The sequence below is a fragment of the Dendrobates tinctorius genome, unplaced genomic scaffold (genome assembly GCF_039654945.1).
Source record: "Dendrobates tinctorius isolate UK_male_01 unplaced genomic scaffold, ASM3965494v1 ptg000232l, whole genome shotgun sequence".
Taxonomy (NCBI): Eukaryota; Metazoa; Chordata; class Amphibia; order Anura; family Dendrobatidae; genus Dendrobates; species Dendrobates tinctorius.
In genome coordinates this window covers 1,137,966-1,156,656 of record NW_027361899.1, presented here as the reverse complement: position 1 = coordinate 1,156,656, position 18,691 = coordinate 1,137,966, and positions in this window count along the sequence as shown.

Genomic DNA, 18,691 nt, shown 5'->3' with positions numbered 1-18,691 from the left:
GTATAGAGGAGACTGCAGCGGATAGAGGAGTCCAGAGGGTATAGATGAGACTACAGCGGATAGACGAGTCCAGAGAGTATAGAGGAGACTGCAGCGGATAGAGGAGTCCAGAGGGTATAGATGATACTGCAGCAGATAGAGGAGTCCAGAGGGTATAGAGGAGACTGCAGCGGATAGAGGAGTCCAGAGGGTATAGATGAGACTACAGCGGATAGACGGGTCCAGAGAGTATAGAGGAGACTGCAGCGGATAGAGGAGTCCAGAGAGTATAGAGGAGACTGCAGCAGATAGAGGAGTCCAGAGAGTATAGAGGAGACTGCAGCGGACAGAGGAGTCCAGAGAGTATAGAGGAGACTGCAGTAGATAGAGGAGACTGCAGCAGATAGAGGAGTCCAGAGGGTATAGAGGAGACTGCAGCGGATAGAGGAGTCCAGAGGGTATAGATGAGACTACAGCGGATAGACGAGTCCAGAGAGTATAGAGGAGACTGCAGCGGATAGAGGAGTCCAGAGGGTATAGATGATACTGCAGCAGATAGAGGAGTCCAGAGGGTATAGAGGAGACTGCAGCGGATAGAGGAGTCCAGAGGGTATAGATGAGACTACAGTGGATAGACGAGTCCAGAGAGTATAGAGGAGACTGCAGCGGATAGAGGAGTCCAGAGAGTATAGAGGAGACTGCAGCAGATAGAGGAGTCCAGAGAGTATAGAGGAGACTGCAGCGGACAGAGGAGTCCAGAGAGTATAGAGGAGACTGCAGCAGATAGAGGAGTCCAGAGAGTATAGAGGAGACAGCAGCGGATAGAGGAGTCCAGAGAGTATAGCGGAGACTGCAGCGGATAGAAGAGTCCAGAGAGTATAGAGGAGACTGCAGCGCATAGACGAGTTCAGAGAGTATAGAGGAGACTGCAGCGGATAGAGGAGTCCAGAGAGTATAGAGGAGACTGCAGCGAATAGAGGGGTCCAGAGGGTATAGAGGAGACTGTAGCGGATAGAAGAGTCCAGAGAGTATAGAGGAGACAGCAGCGGATAGAGGAGTCCAGAGAGTATAGCGGAGACTGCAGCGGATAGAAGAGTCCAGAGAGTATAGAGGAGACTGCAGCGCATAGACGAGTTCAGAGAGTATAGAGGATACTGCAGTGGATAGAGGAGTCCAGAGAGTATAGAGGAGACTGCAGCGAATAGAGGGGTCCAGAGGGTATAGAGGAGACTGTAGCGGATAGAAGAGTCCAGAGAGTATAGAGGAGACTGTAGCGGATAGAGGAGTCCAGAGAGTATAGAGGAGACTGCAGCGGATATAGGAGTCCAGAGGATACAGAGGAGACTGCAGAAGATAGAGTCCAGACAGTATAGAGGAGACTGCAGCGGATAGAGGAGTCTAGAGAGTATAGAGAAGACTGCAGCGGATAGAAGAGTCCAGATAGTATAGAGGAGACTGCAGCGGATAGAGGGGTCCAGAGAGTATAGAGGAGACTGCAGCGAATAGAGGAGTCCAGAGAGTATGGAGGAGTTAGAGAGGACTGAGAGGCCTGGAGGGGACAGAGGTATGTGAAGGGTACAGAGATCGGAAGGGTATAAACCGTGTTGGGAGGACAAAGGGTTGGGAGTGTATAAACGAGTGAGTGTGGAGGGGACAGAGGTCGGGAGGGGACTGAGAAGTCTGGAGGGTATAAAGGAGTCTGGAAAGGAGGACAGAGGAGTCTGCAGCGAACAGAGAAGTCTGGAGGTTACAGAGAGGCTCGGAGGGTATAAAGGAGTCTGGAAGGGACAGAGAAGTCTGGAATGGAGGATAGGGGAGTCTTCAGCGGACAAAGAAGTCTGGAGGGGACAGAGAGGTCTGGAGGGGACAGAATGTCTGAAGGCTTGTAGCAACTTTCTCCCCTATTCTTCATTGAAAATACGTGAACACGTGAACGTTCTTCCAAGGAATGGACTTGTGATGTTAATAATGGAGATGCTCTGGCTGGTATTCATCATGAGACACTGGCTGAAGCTGTTATTTGGGAACTCTGACACCATTATAGAGGCCTCTGTAACTGAGTTCATACCAGTTACTGCCAAGTAATTGCTTTGATGCCAACACCATCACCGCCATGACCAGGCAGGTGAAATTCCCCTCCCCATTATGTGTTTCTCTAGGGAGGACACAGGGGATGCAACAGGGTTTGGAACTGGGAAGACTCCACAAAGGATCTGTGTATCAGCATAAACACTGTGTCCAGGACGCAGGACAAGCTCCAGAACCGGTGAAGAGTAACCCGGCTTCATGATCCCTCCTCCTATCTACTCAGCCCTCCCCCCAGCGCAGGACTGGCCATCAAACTTGCCTCAATCACACCCATCCCTAAAAAACCCTCTCTTGACCCATCCTCGCCCCATATCACTTCTCCCCTAGGCCTCAAAACTACTGGAACAACACGTCCATCTTGAACTGTCCTCCCACCTCTCTTCTTGCTCCCTCTTCAGCCGCTTACAATCTAGCTTCCGACCGCACCACTCCACTGAAACTGCCCTAACTAAAGTCACCAATGACCTACTAACCGCCAAAGCCAAGCGACATTACTCTGTCCTCCTTCTCCTGGACCTGTCCTCTGCCTTTCACACAGTGGACCATTCCCTATTACTACAGACTCTCTCATCTCTTGGTATCACAGACTTGGCCCTATCTTGGACCTCGTCATACCTAAAGGTCCCGTTACATTTAGCGATGTACCAGCGATCCCGACAACGATACGACCCGATCAGGATCACTGGTACATCGCTAAATGGTCGCTAGTGAGCTGCCAAACAGGCAGATTTCACCAGCGATGCAGCAGCGGTCGGCGTTCGTTGCTTACCTGTTAGACGGCAGCTCTGGTGACGTCTTCTGCCAGCATCCATGGAGTCGCTCGTCGGCGCCAGCAGGAAACCGACGACGAGAAATGGACCAGGACGATCTTGTGCGATCAACGATAGCCAGCAGGGAGGCCGGTCAGAGGTAAGTGTCACATGTAGCGATATCGCTACCGATATCGCTGTTGCGTCACAAAATCGGTGACGCTTTAGCGATATCGCTAGCGATATCGCTATGTGTAAAAGGCCCTTTACAGACCGAACATTCAGTGTCTCCCACTCACACACCACCTCCTCACCTCGCCCCCTATCTGTCAGAGTGCCACAAGTGTTATGAATGGGTCACCGAGGAGGAAAATTAAACAAGCTAAGTCACAGAAAACCAGAGAGGTTGGTAACTATGCAGATTGCAGACCCCTGATCCTAACCACACAACTAGCAGCAGCCGTGGAGTGTTCCTACGAAGAATCTAGACGCATCGTCACAGCTGGAGGACTAAATAAGCCTAAAGCAAGAAAAGGGGAAAACTAACTGCACCAGAGCAGACCCCCAAAGGAATAGACAGCCCCCACACATGTATTGACGGTGAAACAAGATGAAAACACAAACACAGGCAGGAAAATAGGCTGAGCAAACGATGGGGCCCAAACTACTAGAAAGGACAGGAAAGGAAAGACACTGTCTGCAATCTGCCCAAAAAACCCTACAAAAATAATGTCCAACACTTCTGATAACAAAATTAACCCTGAAGTCACTATACTTCTCCCACTATATTAGCACTCTGAAATATTCTGAGAGAGAGCAAAAAAGAGGCCAATCTAATAAGGGACAAAAAGCAAATTGGCAAATACAGATAAATAAGAGTGGAAATTCAGCACAGCCCCAGCCGGGGCTGGCTGACCACACAAAAAACTGAATAGACCAACACAATCAAGTGTGAATATTAGCAGAAACACTTAGCTTGAGATGACTGAAACAGAGCTGAAAACCAAGACCAGAAAAGCCAGAAGGAATCACCAGCACCAGAATAGGGCGTTGGCTGTCTTAAATCCAGTCTGAGATTCCAGAGATCCAATCGTTATACTCATCATCAGGTGGCAGATCTCTATTAATTAAATCAACCTCACTACCTCCTGTTACCACCAGAGGGAGCCCGGAAGGAGAACTCACAACTGGTAGACCAGAAAAAGAGTTCACAACAGTACCCCCCCTTGAGGAGGGGTCACCAAACCCTCATCCACGCCACCAGGCCGATCAGGATGGGCCCGGTGAAAAGCACGAACCAATCTATTGGCATGAATATCGGAAGCAAAGACCCAAGAATTATCCTCCTGGCCATAACTCTTCCATTTGACCAAATACTGGAGTCTCCGTCTAACCAAACGAGAATCCAATATTTTCTCTACCTCATATTCCACATTGCCTTTAACCAAAACAGGGTCAGGAGGTGTCATAGGAACTACTGGCTCAACAAACCTCTTCAACAGTGATTTGTGAAATACGTTATGGATCTTGAACATAACTGGAAGAGCCAATCGAAAAGAAACAGGATTAAGAATCTCCAAAATCATATAAGGTCCAATAAATCTTGGCTTAAATTTTGGAGATGCAACCTTCATAGGAATATTCTTAGACGACAACCAAACCATATCACCCACTTTAAACCGGGGACCAATGGTCCTATGCCGGTTGGAAAATCGCTGGGCCTTTTCCTGAGAGAGTGACAACTTATCCACCACTTGGTCCCATATCTGCTGCATTCTCTCAACCACAGTGTCCACACCTGGGCAGGACGAAGATTCCACTTGCCCTGAAGAGAATCGAGGATGAAACCCAAAATTACAGAAAAAGGGTGACATCAATGTGGCAGAACTAGCTCTATTGTTCAGCATGAATTCGGCCAAGGGCAAAAATGAGACCCAATCATCCTGATCAGCAGATATAAAACATCTTAAATAAGACTCCAAGGTCTGGTTTGTTCTTTTAGTCTGCCCATTGGTCTGGGGATGAAACGCGGAGGAGAAGGATAGCTAAATTCCCAGATTGGAACAAAAGGCTTTCCAGAATCTGGAAACAAACTGGACTCCTCTGTCCGACGCAATGTTCTCAGGAATCCCATGTAACCGAACCACCTGTTGTAAAAACAAGGGCACCAACTCAGCGGAAGATGGCAACTTTGAGAGTTGTACAAGATGGACCATCTTCGAAAATCTATCACAAATCACCCAGGTAACAGTCATTATCTGAGAGACAGGAAGATCAGAAATATAATCCATTGAGATATGGGTCCATGGCCACTTGGGCACCGGCAGGGGCATCAGCAACCCACTAGAACGAGAACAGGGTTTAGACCGAGAACAAGTCCCACAGGACTGTACAAAATTCCTGACATCACGAGATAAGGTAGGCCACCAAAAAGACCAACTCATCAAATCTCTGGTACCAAAATTACCTGAATGACCAGCCAATGCGGAGCAATGAACTTCAGACATCACTCTCTTTCTCCACTGGTCAGCAACATAAAAATTTTCCCATAGGGCAACACTCAGGTTTATCCTCCTGAAATTCGTCCAGGGCGCGTCTCAAATCGGGCGAAATGGCAGAAAGAACTACCCCCTCACCTAGGATGGTAGTAGGCTCGGTCACACTAAGAGAATCGGCAAAGAAACTCCTAGAAAGGGCGTCTGCTTTAACATTCTTAGTGCCCGGAAGAAAAGAGACCACAAAATTAAGATGCATGAAAAACAAGGCCCATCTAGCCTGTCTAGGATTCAAGCATTTGGCCGACTCCAGATAAATCAAACTCTTGTGATCGGTGAGGACCACAACTTGATGTCTAGCTCCCTCCAACCAATGTTTCCACTCCTCAAATGCCCATTTCATGGCCAACAATTCCCGATTCCCCACGTCATAGTTGCGTTCAGATGGGGAGAACTTTCGAGTAAAGAAGGCACAGGGATTCATCTTAGAAGTCACAGGGTCTTTTTGGGACAAAACAGCTCCTGCACCAATCTCAGAAGCATCTACCTCCACCTGAAATGGAAGTGAGACATCAGGTTGCCGTAAAACTGGAGCTGAAGTAAATCTCCGCTTAAGCTCCTGAAATGCTGAGACAGCCTCAGGAGACCAATTCAGCACATCAGCTCCCTTCTTGGTCAGATCAGTCAGTGGTTTGACAATACCAGAAAAATGACCTATAAATTTACAATAGAAATTAGCAAAACCCAAAAACTTCTGGAGAGCCTTCAAAGAAGTAGGCTGAACCCAATCATAAATGGCCTGTACCTTGGCCGGGTCCATTTCAATAGTCGATGGAGACAAGATAAATCCCAAAAATGAAATCCTCTGGCATTTCGATCCCTTAACAAACAAGGAATTCTCCCTCAAAATCCGGAACACAGACGTGTTCCACATGAGAATCCCAATCACTAGAAAAGATCAAAATATCATCCAGATAGATGATCAAAAACTTATCCACAAAGTCCCGGAAAATATCATTCATAAAAGACTGGAAGACAGAAGGGGCATTAGTGAGCCCAAAAGGCATCACCGGGTACTCAAAATGTCCCTCCGGAGTATTAAACGCCATCTTCCATTCATCCCCGTGCTTGATGTGAATAAGATTATACGCCCCCCTGAGGTCAAGCTTACTAAACCAGCAGGCACTCTTAACTCTGGAAAATAAATCAGACATCAGAGGTAACGGGTACTGATATTTAACCGTCATCTTGTTAAGGGAGCGATAATCCATACACGGTCTTAATGAACCATCTTTCTTGGCCACAAAAAAAACCAGCACCTAAAGGTGATGAGGATGGTCTAATATGACCCTTCTCCAATGACTTCTTAATATAGGATCGCATAGCATCATGTTCGGGTACTGATAAGTTGAAAAGCCGACCCTTGGGAAATTTACACGCAGGCATCAACTCAATTGCACAGTCATAACTCCTATGAGGAGGCAAAGATGCAGACTTACTCTCACTAAATACATCAGAAAAATCAGCCAGATAATCAGGAATATCATGAGACTGAGGAGAGGTGGAGAAAACAGGAGCGTCCATAAGAACACACTGACAACCCCAACTCACCACAGACCCAGATTTCCAATCCAAAACTGGATTATGAGTTTGCAACCAGGGAAAACCCAGAACAATAGTATCATCCAAATTATGCAGCACCAAAAATTTAAATTTTCTTGGTGGTCTGGGGCAACTCGCATTATCACCTGGGTCCAAAACTGAGGTTTATTCTCCGCCAAACTAGTAGCATCAATACCCCTCAAAGGAATAGGCGTCTGCAGAGGCGTCATGGAAAAACCACAACGTTTAGCAAAGTCCAAATCCATCAGATTCAAAGCTGCTCCTGAATCCACAAAAGCCTTAGTGGAAAACGTGGATAAGGAGCAGATTAATTGCCAAAAGGAGCTTACAGTGGGGCAAAAAAGTATTTAGTCAGTCAGCAATAGTGCAAGTTCCACCACTTAAAAAGATGAGAGTCGTCTGTAATTTACATCATAGGTAGACCTCAACTATGGGAGACAAACTGAGAAAAAAAAATCCAGAAAATCACATTGTCTGTTTTTTTTTCATTTTATTTGCATATTATGGTGGAAAATAAGTATTTGGTCAGAAACAAGCAATCAAGATTTCTGGCTCTCACAGACCTGTAACTTCTTCTTTAAGAGTCTCCTCTTTCCTCCACTCATTACCTGTAGTAATGGCACCTGTTTAAACTTGTTATCAGTATAAAAAGACACCTGTGCACACCCTCAAACAGTCTGACTCCAAACTCCACTATGGTGAAGACCAAAGAGCTGTCAAAGGACACCAGAAACAAAATTGTAGCCCTGCACCAGGCTGGGAAGACTGAATCTGCAATAGCCAACCAGCTTGGAGTGAAGAAATCAACTGTGGGAGCAATAATTAGAAAATGGAAGACATACAAGACCACTGATAATCTCCCTCGATCTGGTGCTCCACGCAAAATCCCACCCCGTGGGGTCAGAATGATCACAAGAACGGTGAGCAAAAATCCCAGAACCATGCGGGGGGACCTAGTGAATGAACTGCAGAGAGCTGGGACCAATGTAACAAGGCCTACCATAAGTAACACACTACGCCACCATGGACTCAGATCCTGCAGTGCCAGACGTGTCCCACTGCTTAAGCCTGTACATGTCCGGGCCCGTCTGAAGTTTGCTAGAGAGCATTTGGATGATCCAGAGGAGTTTTGGGAGAATGTCCTATGGTCTGATGAAACCAAACTGGAACTGTTTGGTAGAAACACAACTTGTCGTGTTTGGAGGAAAAAGAATACTGAGTTGCATCCATCAAACACCATACCTACTGTAAAGCATGGTGGTGGAAACATCATGCTTTGGGGCTGTTTCTCTGCAAAGGGGCCAGGACGACTGATCCGGGTACATGAAAGAATGAATGGGGCCGTGTATCGTGAGATTTTGAGTGCAAACCTCCTTCCATCAGCAAGGGCATTGAAGATGAAACGTGGCTGGGTCTTTCAACATGACAATGATCCAAAGCACACCGCCAGGGCAACGAAGGAATGGCTTCGTAAGAAGCATTTCAAGGTCCTGGAGTGGCCTAGCCAGTCTCCAGATCTCAACCCTATAGAAAACCTTTGGAGGGAGTTGAAAGTCCGTGTTGCCAAGCGAAAAGCCAAAAACATCACTGCTCTAGACGAGATCTGCATGGAGGAATGGGCCAACATACCAACAACAGTGTGTGGCAACCTTGTGAAGACTTACAGAAAACGTTTGACCTCTGTCATTGCCAACAAAGGATATATCACAAAGTATTGAGATGAAATTTTGTTTCTGACCAAATACTTATTTTCCACCATAATATGCAAATAAAATGAAAAAAAAAACAGACAATGTGATTTTCTGGATTTTTTTTTCTCAGTTTGTCTCCCATAGTTGAGGTCTACCTATGATGTAAATTACAGACGCCTCTCATCTTTTTAAGTGGTGGAACTTGCACTATTGCTGACTGACTAAATACTTTTTTGCCCCACTGTAAGTTGTACACTGCCCACAGCAAATGTGTGTGCAAAACGTTTCTGTCACGGCCCCTGGCCCTGCCGTCTCAGCCCCCGGGCCCCCTGCCACGCTCCCCGTCAGGTCTCCCAGCGCGCGCAGCCATACTTACCGCGTCCGGCAGCCGCGCTCCTCCCAGCCCCGACGCCGGCTTCCTCCTCTGTGCGGCCGCGGCTGGTGACGTCACCGCGGGTCTCGCGCATGCGCCGTAGGCCGCGGTCAGCTCTCCCCATCTGACCCGGCCTCCGGCGGCACCCTGCCCTGATGGCGTCGCCGGGCCAATGAGAGCACAGCGGCTGCTATATCAGGTCGTCCACCCTTAATGGAGGCGCCTGACCGCTGTTGTTCATTCCGCGCCTTTGGGTCCGCACGCTCGCCTGTCATCAGGCTCCTGGTGCTAATCTGTCTTGTCCGTTCCAGTTCGAGTCCCGTGTCCGTTCCTGTTCCAGTCCTGTGTCCGTTCCTGTTCCAGTCCTGTGTCCATTGCAGTTCCAGTCCTGTGTCCGTTCCTGTTCCAGTCCCGTGTCCATTCCTGTTCCAGTCCCGTGTCCGTTCCGGTTCCAGTCCCGTGTCCGTTCCGGTTCCAGTCCCGTGTCCGTTCCGGTTCCAGTCCCGTGTCCGTTCCGGTTCCAGTCCCGTGTCCGTTCCTGTTCCAGTCCCGTGTCCGTTCCTGTTCCAGTCCCGTGTCCGTTCCTGTTCCAGTCCCGTGTCCGTTCCGGTTCCAATCCCATGTCCGTTCCGGTTCCAGTCCCGTGTCCGTTCCGGTTCCAGTCCGTTCCGGTTCCAGTCCTAAGTCCACACCTGCTTCAGTTCCGGGATCATACCTGTCCTAGTCCTGGGTCTGTACCTGTTCCGGCCCAGTCTCCGTACCTGCTCCAGCACTGCCTACCCGACTCCGTACCTGCTGTCCATCACAAACCGCACCAACCCGGGTTCCAGCTCGCGGTCCAGCTCCAGTCCAGTCTACCGGATCTATTCCGAGCCGCCCCTCTTGGTTCCGGCTACTGTGGCATTCGAACCCCCGGACCTGCGCCTAACGGTCCCTGTATAGGGGTCGGCCACACCTGGTTGCTCGTTCGGGGTCCCTCGGTGCCACGGTCCAGAGGGTCCACTCCAGAGAACTTCGCTCGGCCTAGTACGGTATCCCGAGTAACAGTGAGTAACAGTGCGGTCAGGCCATGGATTCCGCCGGAATTTCTGCTCCCGGGCAAAAGGAGTTGCTCTTTTTATGGGAGAACCAGGGGCGCATCATGTCGGTCATGAAGTCCATGGAGTCCCGTTTGTCCGCCCTTCAGGCAGCCGATCCCGGGAATGCCGCTCAGCTGGCTGGTCTCCAGCAGGAGTTGAGCCAGCAGCGGGACGCTCAGTCCCATATTTTGTCCTATATGGCCTCGGTAGACAGTCGCCTGGGAGATCTCCAGTCCGCCGCCGCAGCCTCAGCCGCCCTCCCTAATCCTGCTCCGTTTCCCTCTCCTCGCTTGGCTAAACCACCCCGGTACAGTGGGGACCCCAAACAGTGTAGGGGGTTCCTAAACCAGTGTGGCTTGCATTTCGAGTTCCAGCCTCACCAGTATCCCTCCGATAGAGCCAAGGTGGCCTTTATCATGTCCTATTTGGAGGGAGAGGCCTTGTCCTGGCTAAATCCGCTGTGGGAGAGGGACGATCCCATAGTCTCTAGTATTCCGGTTTTTCTGGACACCTTTCGTAAGGTGTTCGATGAGCCTGGACGAATAGCCTCGCTTACGGAATCACTCTTCAACCTCCACCAGGGTTCCCTTACTGTCGGTCAGTACGCCATTCGGTTCCGCACCATGTCCTCAGAGTTAGGATAGAATAACGCGGCATTGGTCGGGGCCTTTTGGCGGGGGTTGTCGGGCAGAATTAAGGATGAGTTAGCGGGGCGGGATACTCCTACCACCCTCAAGGACCTCATCTCCCTGGCCACTCGGATTGACCTCCGGTTTCAGGAGCGCGCCCGGGAATCAGCGAGGGACAGGAGACCCATTCGGCCTGCTCCGACCACTAGTCGGCCCTTTAGCCCACGCTCGCCCGGTCCTATACATACTCCACCTCCCAAGCCTATGCAGGTAGATCGGGTCCGGATAACTGAGAGACGTCAGAGGGAGAGACGGGAGCAGGGTCTCTGTCTATATTGCGGAAACGCTTCCCACTTCATCCGCTCTTGTCCAGTGAGACCGGGAAACTCCTCCACCTAGGCCAGGTAAGAGAGGTCGTCCTAGGTGATTATGAATCCTCTCAGCCCCTTACACTTTCTGTTCTTTTACTTTCAGGGGAGAGGCGTGGGTCCGAGGTGGCCTATGTGGATTCGTGCTCAGCAGGCAACTTCATCCGGCGTGAAGTGGTGGATAAGTATCGCATTCCCGTGGTCACCCTGAAAAACCCCCGGTTGCTCGCTTCCGTTGACGGCAGACCGCTTCAGGAATCCATCACCGCGGTCACGGAGGAAGTTGTCTTACAAGTCGGCGCTCTCCACCGAGAAAAAGTGGCCTTCTACGTGTTGCCCGACCTGTCTCATGCGATCCTTCTTGGCCTCCCGTGGCTACGGACACACCAGCCGGTACTCAACTGGTCGACCGGGGAGGTCTTACGCTGGGGAGATCCTTGTCATGGTCGCTGTCTGAACCTCATTCATCCGGTCGTTCCCCCCCGCCCACCTCAGGAGCTCTCGGGACTCCCCTCAGCCTATTGGGCTTATGCCGACGTGTTCGACAAGAAGGAGTCGGAGGTTCTCCCGCCACATCGGTCCTTCGATTGCCCGATCGAGTTAATCCCTGGTGCTACTCCTCCCAGGGGCAGGATATATCCCCTGTCTCCTGCGGAATCCGCAGCCATGTCTGAATACGTCGCGGAGAACCTTGCCAAGGGATTCATTCGGAAGTCTTCATCTCCTGCGGGCGCCGGGTTCTTCTTTGTCAAAAAGAAGGACGGTTCTCTGCGTCCTTGTATCGACTATAGAGGATTGAACAGCATTACTATCAAGAACCGGTACCCGCTCCCTCTTATCCCGGAGTTGTTTGACCGTCTCAGAGGGGCCCGCATCTTCTCCAAATTGGACCTCAGGGGGGCGTACAACCTCATCCGCATCCGTGCCAGCGATGAATGGAAGACCGCCTTTAACACCCGTGACGGCCATCACGAGTACTTGGTGATGCCCTTCGGTCTGTGCAATGCCCCGGCGGTGTTCCAGGAGTTCGTCAATGAAATCTTTCGGGACCTCCTGTACTCCTGTGTCGTAGTATACCTGGATGACATCCTGGTCTTCTCCCCAGATCTTCCGTCTCACAGGAGGACCGTCCGCCTTGTTCTTCAGCGTCTTCGGGAGACTCATTTATATGCCAAAATGGAGAAGTGCCTGTTCGAGCAGACCTCACTGCCTTTTCTGGGTTACATCGTCTCTGATGCCGGACTGCAGATGGATCCTGAAAAACTCTCCGCCATTCTCAAGTGGCCTCGTCCTGTTGGCTTAAGAGCCATCCAACGTTTTTTGGGATTCGCCAACTACTATCGTCAAATTCATTCCGCATTTTTCCTCTCTCTCCAAGCCGATCTCTGCCCTTACCCGTAAGGGGATCCCTACTAATTCTTGGACACCCAAAGCCGAAGAGGCCTTCCAGTCGCTAAAACAAGCGTTTTCCACGGCTCCCGTTTTGATCCGTCCAGAGAGCGACAAACCTTTTGTGCTGGAAGTGGACGCATCCTCGACTGGCGCCGGGGCTGTCTTATCCCAGAGAACTGGTTCGGGCCGCCTACGTCCCTGTGGTTTCTTCTCCAGAGCCTTCTCCCCAGCTGAGTGTAATTACTCGATTGGCGACCGCGAGTTATTGGCCATCAAACTGGCATTGGAGGAGTGGCGTCACCTTCTGGAGGGAGCTGTCCACCCATTTGTTGTTTATTCTGACCACAAGAATCTAGCCTACCTCCAGTCCGCCCAGAGACTCAATCCTCAACAGGCTAGATGGTCCCTGTTTTTTGCTCGATTTGATTTCGAGCTGCACTTTCGCCCGGGAGACAGGAACACTAAAGCCGATGCCCTATCCAGGGTCTTTCAGCCGTGTGAATCTGGGGAGGAACCTTCCCATGTTATCGAGCCCTCGAAGATAATCACAGTGGCTCCGCTGACGCTGCTGTCTCCACCCCCGGGCAAAACTCTTGTGCCAGAGAACGTCAGGAGGAGAGTTCTTCTATGGGGTCATTCCTCCAAGGTGGCTGGCCATGCCGGAATTAGGAAAACCCTGGCCCTCATAACACGATATTACTGGTGGTCCACTCTTCGTCAGGATGTGGTGGACTTCGTCGCCTCCTGTTCTTCTTGTGCAAGGAATAAGACACCTCGTCGTTCTCCTTTTGGCCTGCTGCTTCCGTTACCGATACCGAAGTCTCCTTGGGAAAGTATCGCCATGGATTTTATCACGGATCTGCCCCGCTCGTCTGGCTTTACGGTGATCCTTGTAGTCGTGGACCGCTTTTCTAAGATGGCGCATTTCCTTCCGTTAAGTGGCCTTCCTTCCGCACCTGCTTTAGCCAAGATCTTCGTTCATCAGATTTTTAGGTTACATGGCCTTCCTCAACGAATTGTGTCAGATCGTGGAGTACAGTTTACGGGTAAATTTTGGAGGGCGCTTTGCAAGCTTCTGGACATATCCTTGGATTTCTCATCTGCCTATCATCCGCAGACCAATGGGCAAGTGGAACGAACTAACCAGACGCTGACTACATACCTTCGGCATTTCTCCAACGCCCATCAAGATGACTGGGTTGAGCTGCTTCCATGGGCGGAGCTCACCTATAATAATCATGCTGGCGAATCCTCTACCAAATCACCTTTTTTCGTAGTATTTGGAAAACATCCTAGCATACCTCTTCCTGTCACCCCAGCCTCTGAGATACCGGCAGCCAATTCCCAGTTCCAGGAATTCTCTGAGATCTGGTCCGAGACCAATGCAGCCCTCAAGAGAGCCAGCGAGCGAATGAAGAGACACGCAGACAAGAGAAGGCTAGACCCCCCACCGTTTCACATTGGGGATAAGGTCTGGCTATCATCCAAGTACATCCGACTGAAACTACCGTCTTACAAGCTGGGCCCCCGGTACATTGGTCCTTTTGAGATACTGGAACGAGTCAACGAAGTTGCCTACAGGTTGAGGTTGCCTGCTTCGCTCCGTATCCCGAACACCTTCCACGTCTCTCTCCTGAAACCTGTGCTCCTAAATCGGTTTCATCCGGCTCCTGCTCCAGCTCCTCTCCCGGTGGGTTCGGATGACACCTTCGAGGTAAGGGATATTCTTGCCATGAGGAGAGTTAGAGGGAGAACCTTTTTCCTTGTTGACTGGGAGGGTTTTGGTCCTGAGGAGAGATCCTGGAAACCCCGGGAGAACATCAATGCTCCCCGCATTCTCAGATTTTTGGCCAGCCGCAGCAGGGGGCGGCGTGAGGGGGAGGGTACTGTCACGGCCCCTGGCCCTGCCGTCTCAGCCCCCGGGCCCCCTGCCACGCTCCCCGTCAGGTCTCCAAGCGCGCGCAGCCATACTTACCGTGTCCGGCAGCCGCGCTCCTCCCAGCCCCGACGCCGGCTTCCTCCTCTGTGCGGCCGCGGCTGGTGACGTCACCGCGGGTCTCGCGTATGCGCCGTAGGCCGCGGTCAGCTCTCCCCATCTGACCCGGCCTCCGGCGGCGCCCTGCCCTGATGGCGTCGCCGGGCCAATGGGAGCACAGCGGCTGCTATATCAGGTCGTCCTCCCTTAATGGAGGCGCCTGACCGCTGTTGTTCATTCCGCGCCTTTGGGTCCGCACACTCGCCTGTCATCAGGCTCCTGGTGCTAATCTGTCTTGTCCATTCCAGTTCCAGTCCCGTGTCCGTTCCTGTTCCAGTCCTGTGTCCGTTCCTGTTCCAGTCCTGTGTCCGTTCCAGTTCCAGTCCTGTGTCCGTTCCTGTACCAGTCCCGTGTCCTTTCCTGTTCCAGTCCCGTGTCCTTTCCTGTTCCAGTCCCGTGTCCTTTCCTGTTCCAGTCCCGTGTCCGTTCCGGTTCCAGTCCCGTGTCCGTTCCGGTTCCAGTCCCGTGTCCGTTCCGGTTCCAGTCCTGTGTCCGTTCCGGTTCCAGTCCGTTCCGGTTCCAGTCCTAAGTCCACACCTGCTTCAGTTCCGGGATCGTACCTGTCCTAGTCCTGGGTCTGTACCTGTTCCGGCCCAGTCTCCGTACCTGCTCCAGCACTGCCTACCCGACTCCGTACCTGCTGTCCATCACAAACCGCACCAACCCGGGTTCCAGCTCGCGGTCCAGCTCCAGTCCAGTCAACCGGATCTATTCCGAGCCGCCCCTCTTGGTTCCGGCTACCGTGGCATTCGAACCCCCGGACCTGCGCCTAACGGTCCCTGTATAGGGGTCGGCCACACCTGGCTGCTCGTTCGGGGTCCCTCGGTGCCACGTCCAGAGGGTCCACTCCAGAGAACTTCGCTCGGCCTAGTACGGTATCCCGAGTAACAGTGAGTAACAGTTTCTCTCGTTTAGGGCAGACAGAAATAGTATGAGAGGCGTCTCCACAGAAAAAATACAACTTATTACGCCTTCTAAACGCCTGACGTTGCGCCCTAGACAAAACCCCATCACATTGGATAGCTTCAGACGTTTGTTCAAAAGGTGGCAGCGCCTCCCGTGTAGTTTTACGTTCATGTAAATGCCGATCAACTTGAATGGCTAATGACATAGAATCATCCAAACCAAAGGGAACAGGAAATCCCACCATAACATCTTTTACGGTCTCTGATAAACCCTTCCGAAAGAGAGCTGCCAAAGCACTATCATTCCATGTAGTAAGGACCGCCCACTTTCGGAATTTTTGACAGTATAACTCTGCAGAATCCTGACCCTGGTTTAATGCCAACAGGGTTCTCTCAGCTTGATCAATAGCATTAGGTTCATCATACAACAACCCCAAGGCTTGAAAAAATGCATCCACATTAGTCATAATAGGATTTTCAGGTGTCAGAGAAAAAGCCCAATCCTGGGGATCGCCGCGCAGCAAGGAGATGACAATTTTAACCTGCTGCACAGAGCTCCCCGATGAGTTAGTCTTCAAGGCAAGAAATAATTTACAATTATTCTTAAAATTCAAAAATTTGGATCGATCCCCAGAAAACACTTCAGGAGTAGGGATCTTAGGTTCAGCAGCATGTGACTGAATGAGGTAGGTGGAAATTCCCTGCACTTCAGCAGCGAGCTGCTCCACACAATCAGACAATTGCTTAATCTCCATTAGGAAAAAAAAAATCCTCCTACGGCCCCAGAGAAAAAGAGGAAAAAATACATAAAAAAAAAAAAATTCTGACGCTTTTTTTCTTTTTTTTTTTTAAACAATTTTCTCCTGCTTTTGAGTACCCTAGAATCTGCGGTATGGCTGGTGATTCTGTTATGAATGGGTCACCGAGGAGGAAAACTAAATAAGCTAAGTCACAGAAAACAAGAGAGGTTGGTAACTATGCAGATTGCAGACCCCTGATCCTAACCACACAACTAGCAGCAGCCGTGGAGCGTTTCTACGAAGAATCTAGACGCCTCGTCACAGCCGGAGGACTAAATAAGTCTAAAGCAAGAAGAGGGGAAAACTAACTGCCCCAGAGCAGACCCCAAAGGAATAGATATCCCCCACACATGTATTGACGGTGAAACAAGATGAAAACACAAACACAGGCAGGAAAATAGGCTGAGCAAACGATGGGGCCCAAACTACTAGAAAGGACAGGAAAGGAAAGACACTGTCTGCAATCTGCCCAAAAAACCCTACAAAAATAATGTCCAACACTTCTGATAACAAAATTAACCCTGAAGTCACTATACTTCTCCCACTATATCAGCACTCTGAAATATTCTGAGACAGAGCAAAAAAGAGGCCAATCTAATAAGGGACAAAAAGCAAATTGGCAAATACAGATAAATAAGAGTGGAAATTCAGCACAGCCCTAGCCGGGGCTGGCTGACCACACAAAAAACTGAATAGACCAACAAAATCAAGTGTGAATATTAGCAGAAACACTTAGCTTGAGATGACTGGAACAGAGCTGAAAACCAAGACCTGAAAAGCCAGAAGGAATCACCAGCACCAGAATAGGGCGTCGGCTGTCTTAAATCCAGTCTGAGATTCCAGTGATCCAATCGTTATCCTCATCATCAGGTGGCATATCTCTACTAATTAAATCAACCTCACTACCTCCTGTTACCACCAGAGGGACCCCGGAAGGAGAACTCACAACTAGTAGACCAGAAAATGAGTTCACAACACCCAAGGTTCAGTCCTAGGGTCCCTGCTCTTCTCCATTTACACCTTCGGACTCGGACAGCTCATAGAATCTCACGGCTTTCAGTATCACCTCTATGCTGATGACACATAGATCTACATCTCTGGACCAGATATCACCTCCCTACTAACCAGAGTCCCACAATGTCTGTCCGCTATTTCATCCTTCTTCTCTGCTAGATTTCTAAAACTTAACAGACAAAACAGAATTCATCTTCTTTCCCCCATTTCACTCGACTCCCCCAACAGACCTATCCATTAAAGTAAACGACTGCCCACTCTCCCCAGTCCCACAAGTTCGCTGCCTCGGGGTTCTCCTTTACACTGATCTCTCCTTCAAACCACATATCCAAGCCCTTTCCACTTCCTGCCGACTTCAACTCAAAAATACTTCCCAGATCCATACACTCATTAATCTAGAATGTGCAAAAACACTAGCCCATGCCCTCATCTGCCGCCTTGACTACTGCAACCTCCTACTTTGTGGCCTTCCCTCTAACACTCTCTCTCATCGCTCCAATCTATCTTAAACTCTGCTGCCCGACTAATCCACCTGTCCCCCCCACTATTCCCCAGCCTTTCCTCTCTGTCAATCCATTCACTGAGCTGTAGGAGAGATCAGCGCAAAAATAGGATCTTATCAAACAGGTATGACAGGCGGTAAAATCAGATTACACTCAACTTCTAGACATATTCGAAAAGCATGTCAAATGGAATTTGAGCTGCAGCAGATCCATGGGTCAGCAATTGACCATAAGACATCAACGGATGGAAGGAGAAATTTGTGGATGGTTTCTGTGCTTGCTGACAGTTAATGAGACTATATGAGGATATAAAACAAAATGGTGGTTTATTCTATGCGTTTCAAAGTACAAATTACTTCTTCATCAGGAACGACCACAAGTATATCCCTTCACTGGCTCCCTATTACCAAGAGAGTTCAAAACCCTAACCACGGCATACAAAGCCATTCACAATCTGTGTCCTCCATAGATCTGTGACCTCGTCTCCCGGTACTTACCTGCACGCAACCTCCGATCCTCACAAGATCTCCTTCTCTACTCCCCTCTTATCTCCTCTTACCACAATGGCATACAAGCTTTTTCCCGTGCATCCCCCCTACTCTGGAACGCTCTAACCCAACATATCAGACTCTCACCTACTGTGGAAAACTTCAAAAGGAACCTAAAGACCTAGATCTCCCGACAAGCCTACAACCTGCAGTAACCACCGTTTCAAACCACCGCACGACCAGCTCTACCCTCACCTACTGTATCCCATCCCTTCTAGACTGTGAGCCCTCGCGGGGAGGGTCCTCTCTCATCCTGTACCAGTCGTGACTTGTATTGTTCATGATTACTGTACTTGTTTTTATTGTGTATACCCCTCCTCACATGTAAAGCGTCATGGAATAAATGGGGCTATCATAATAATACTAATGATGCCGCTGTCACATGATGGCCAGCCGGCTGCCAGGATGTGTCTCCTGCGG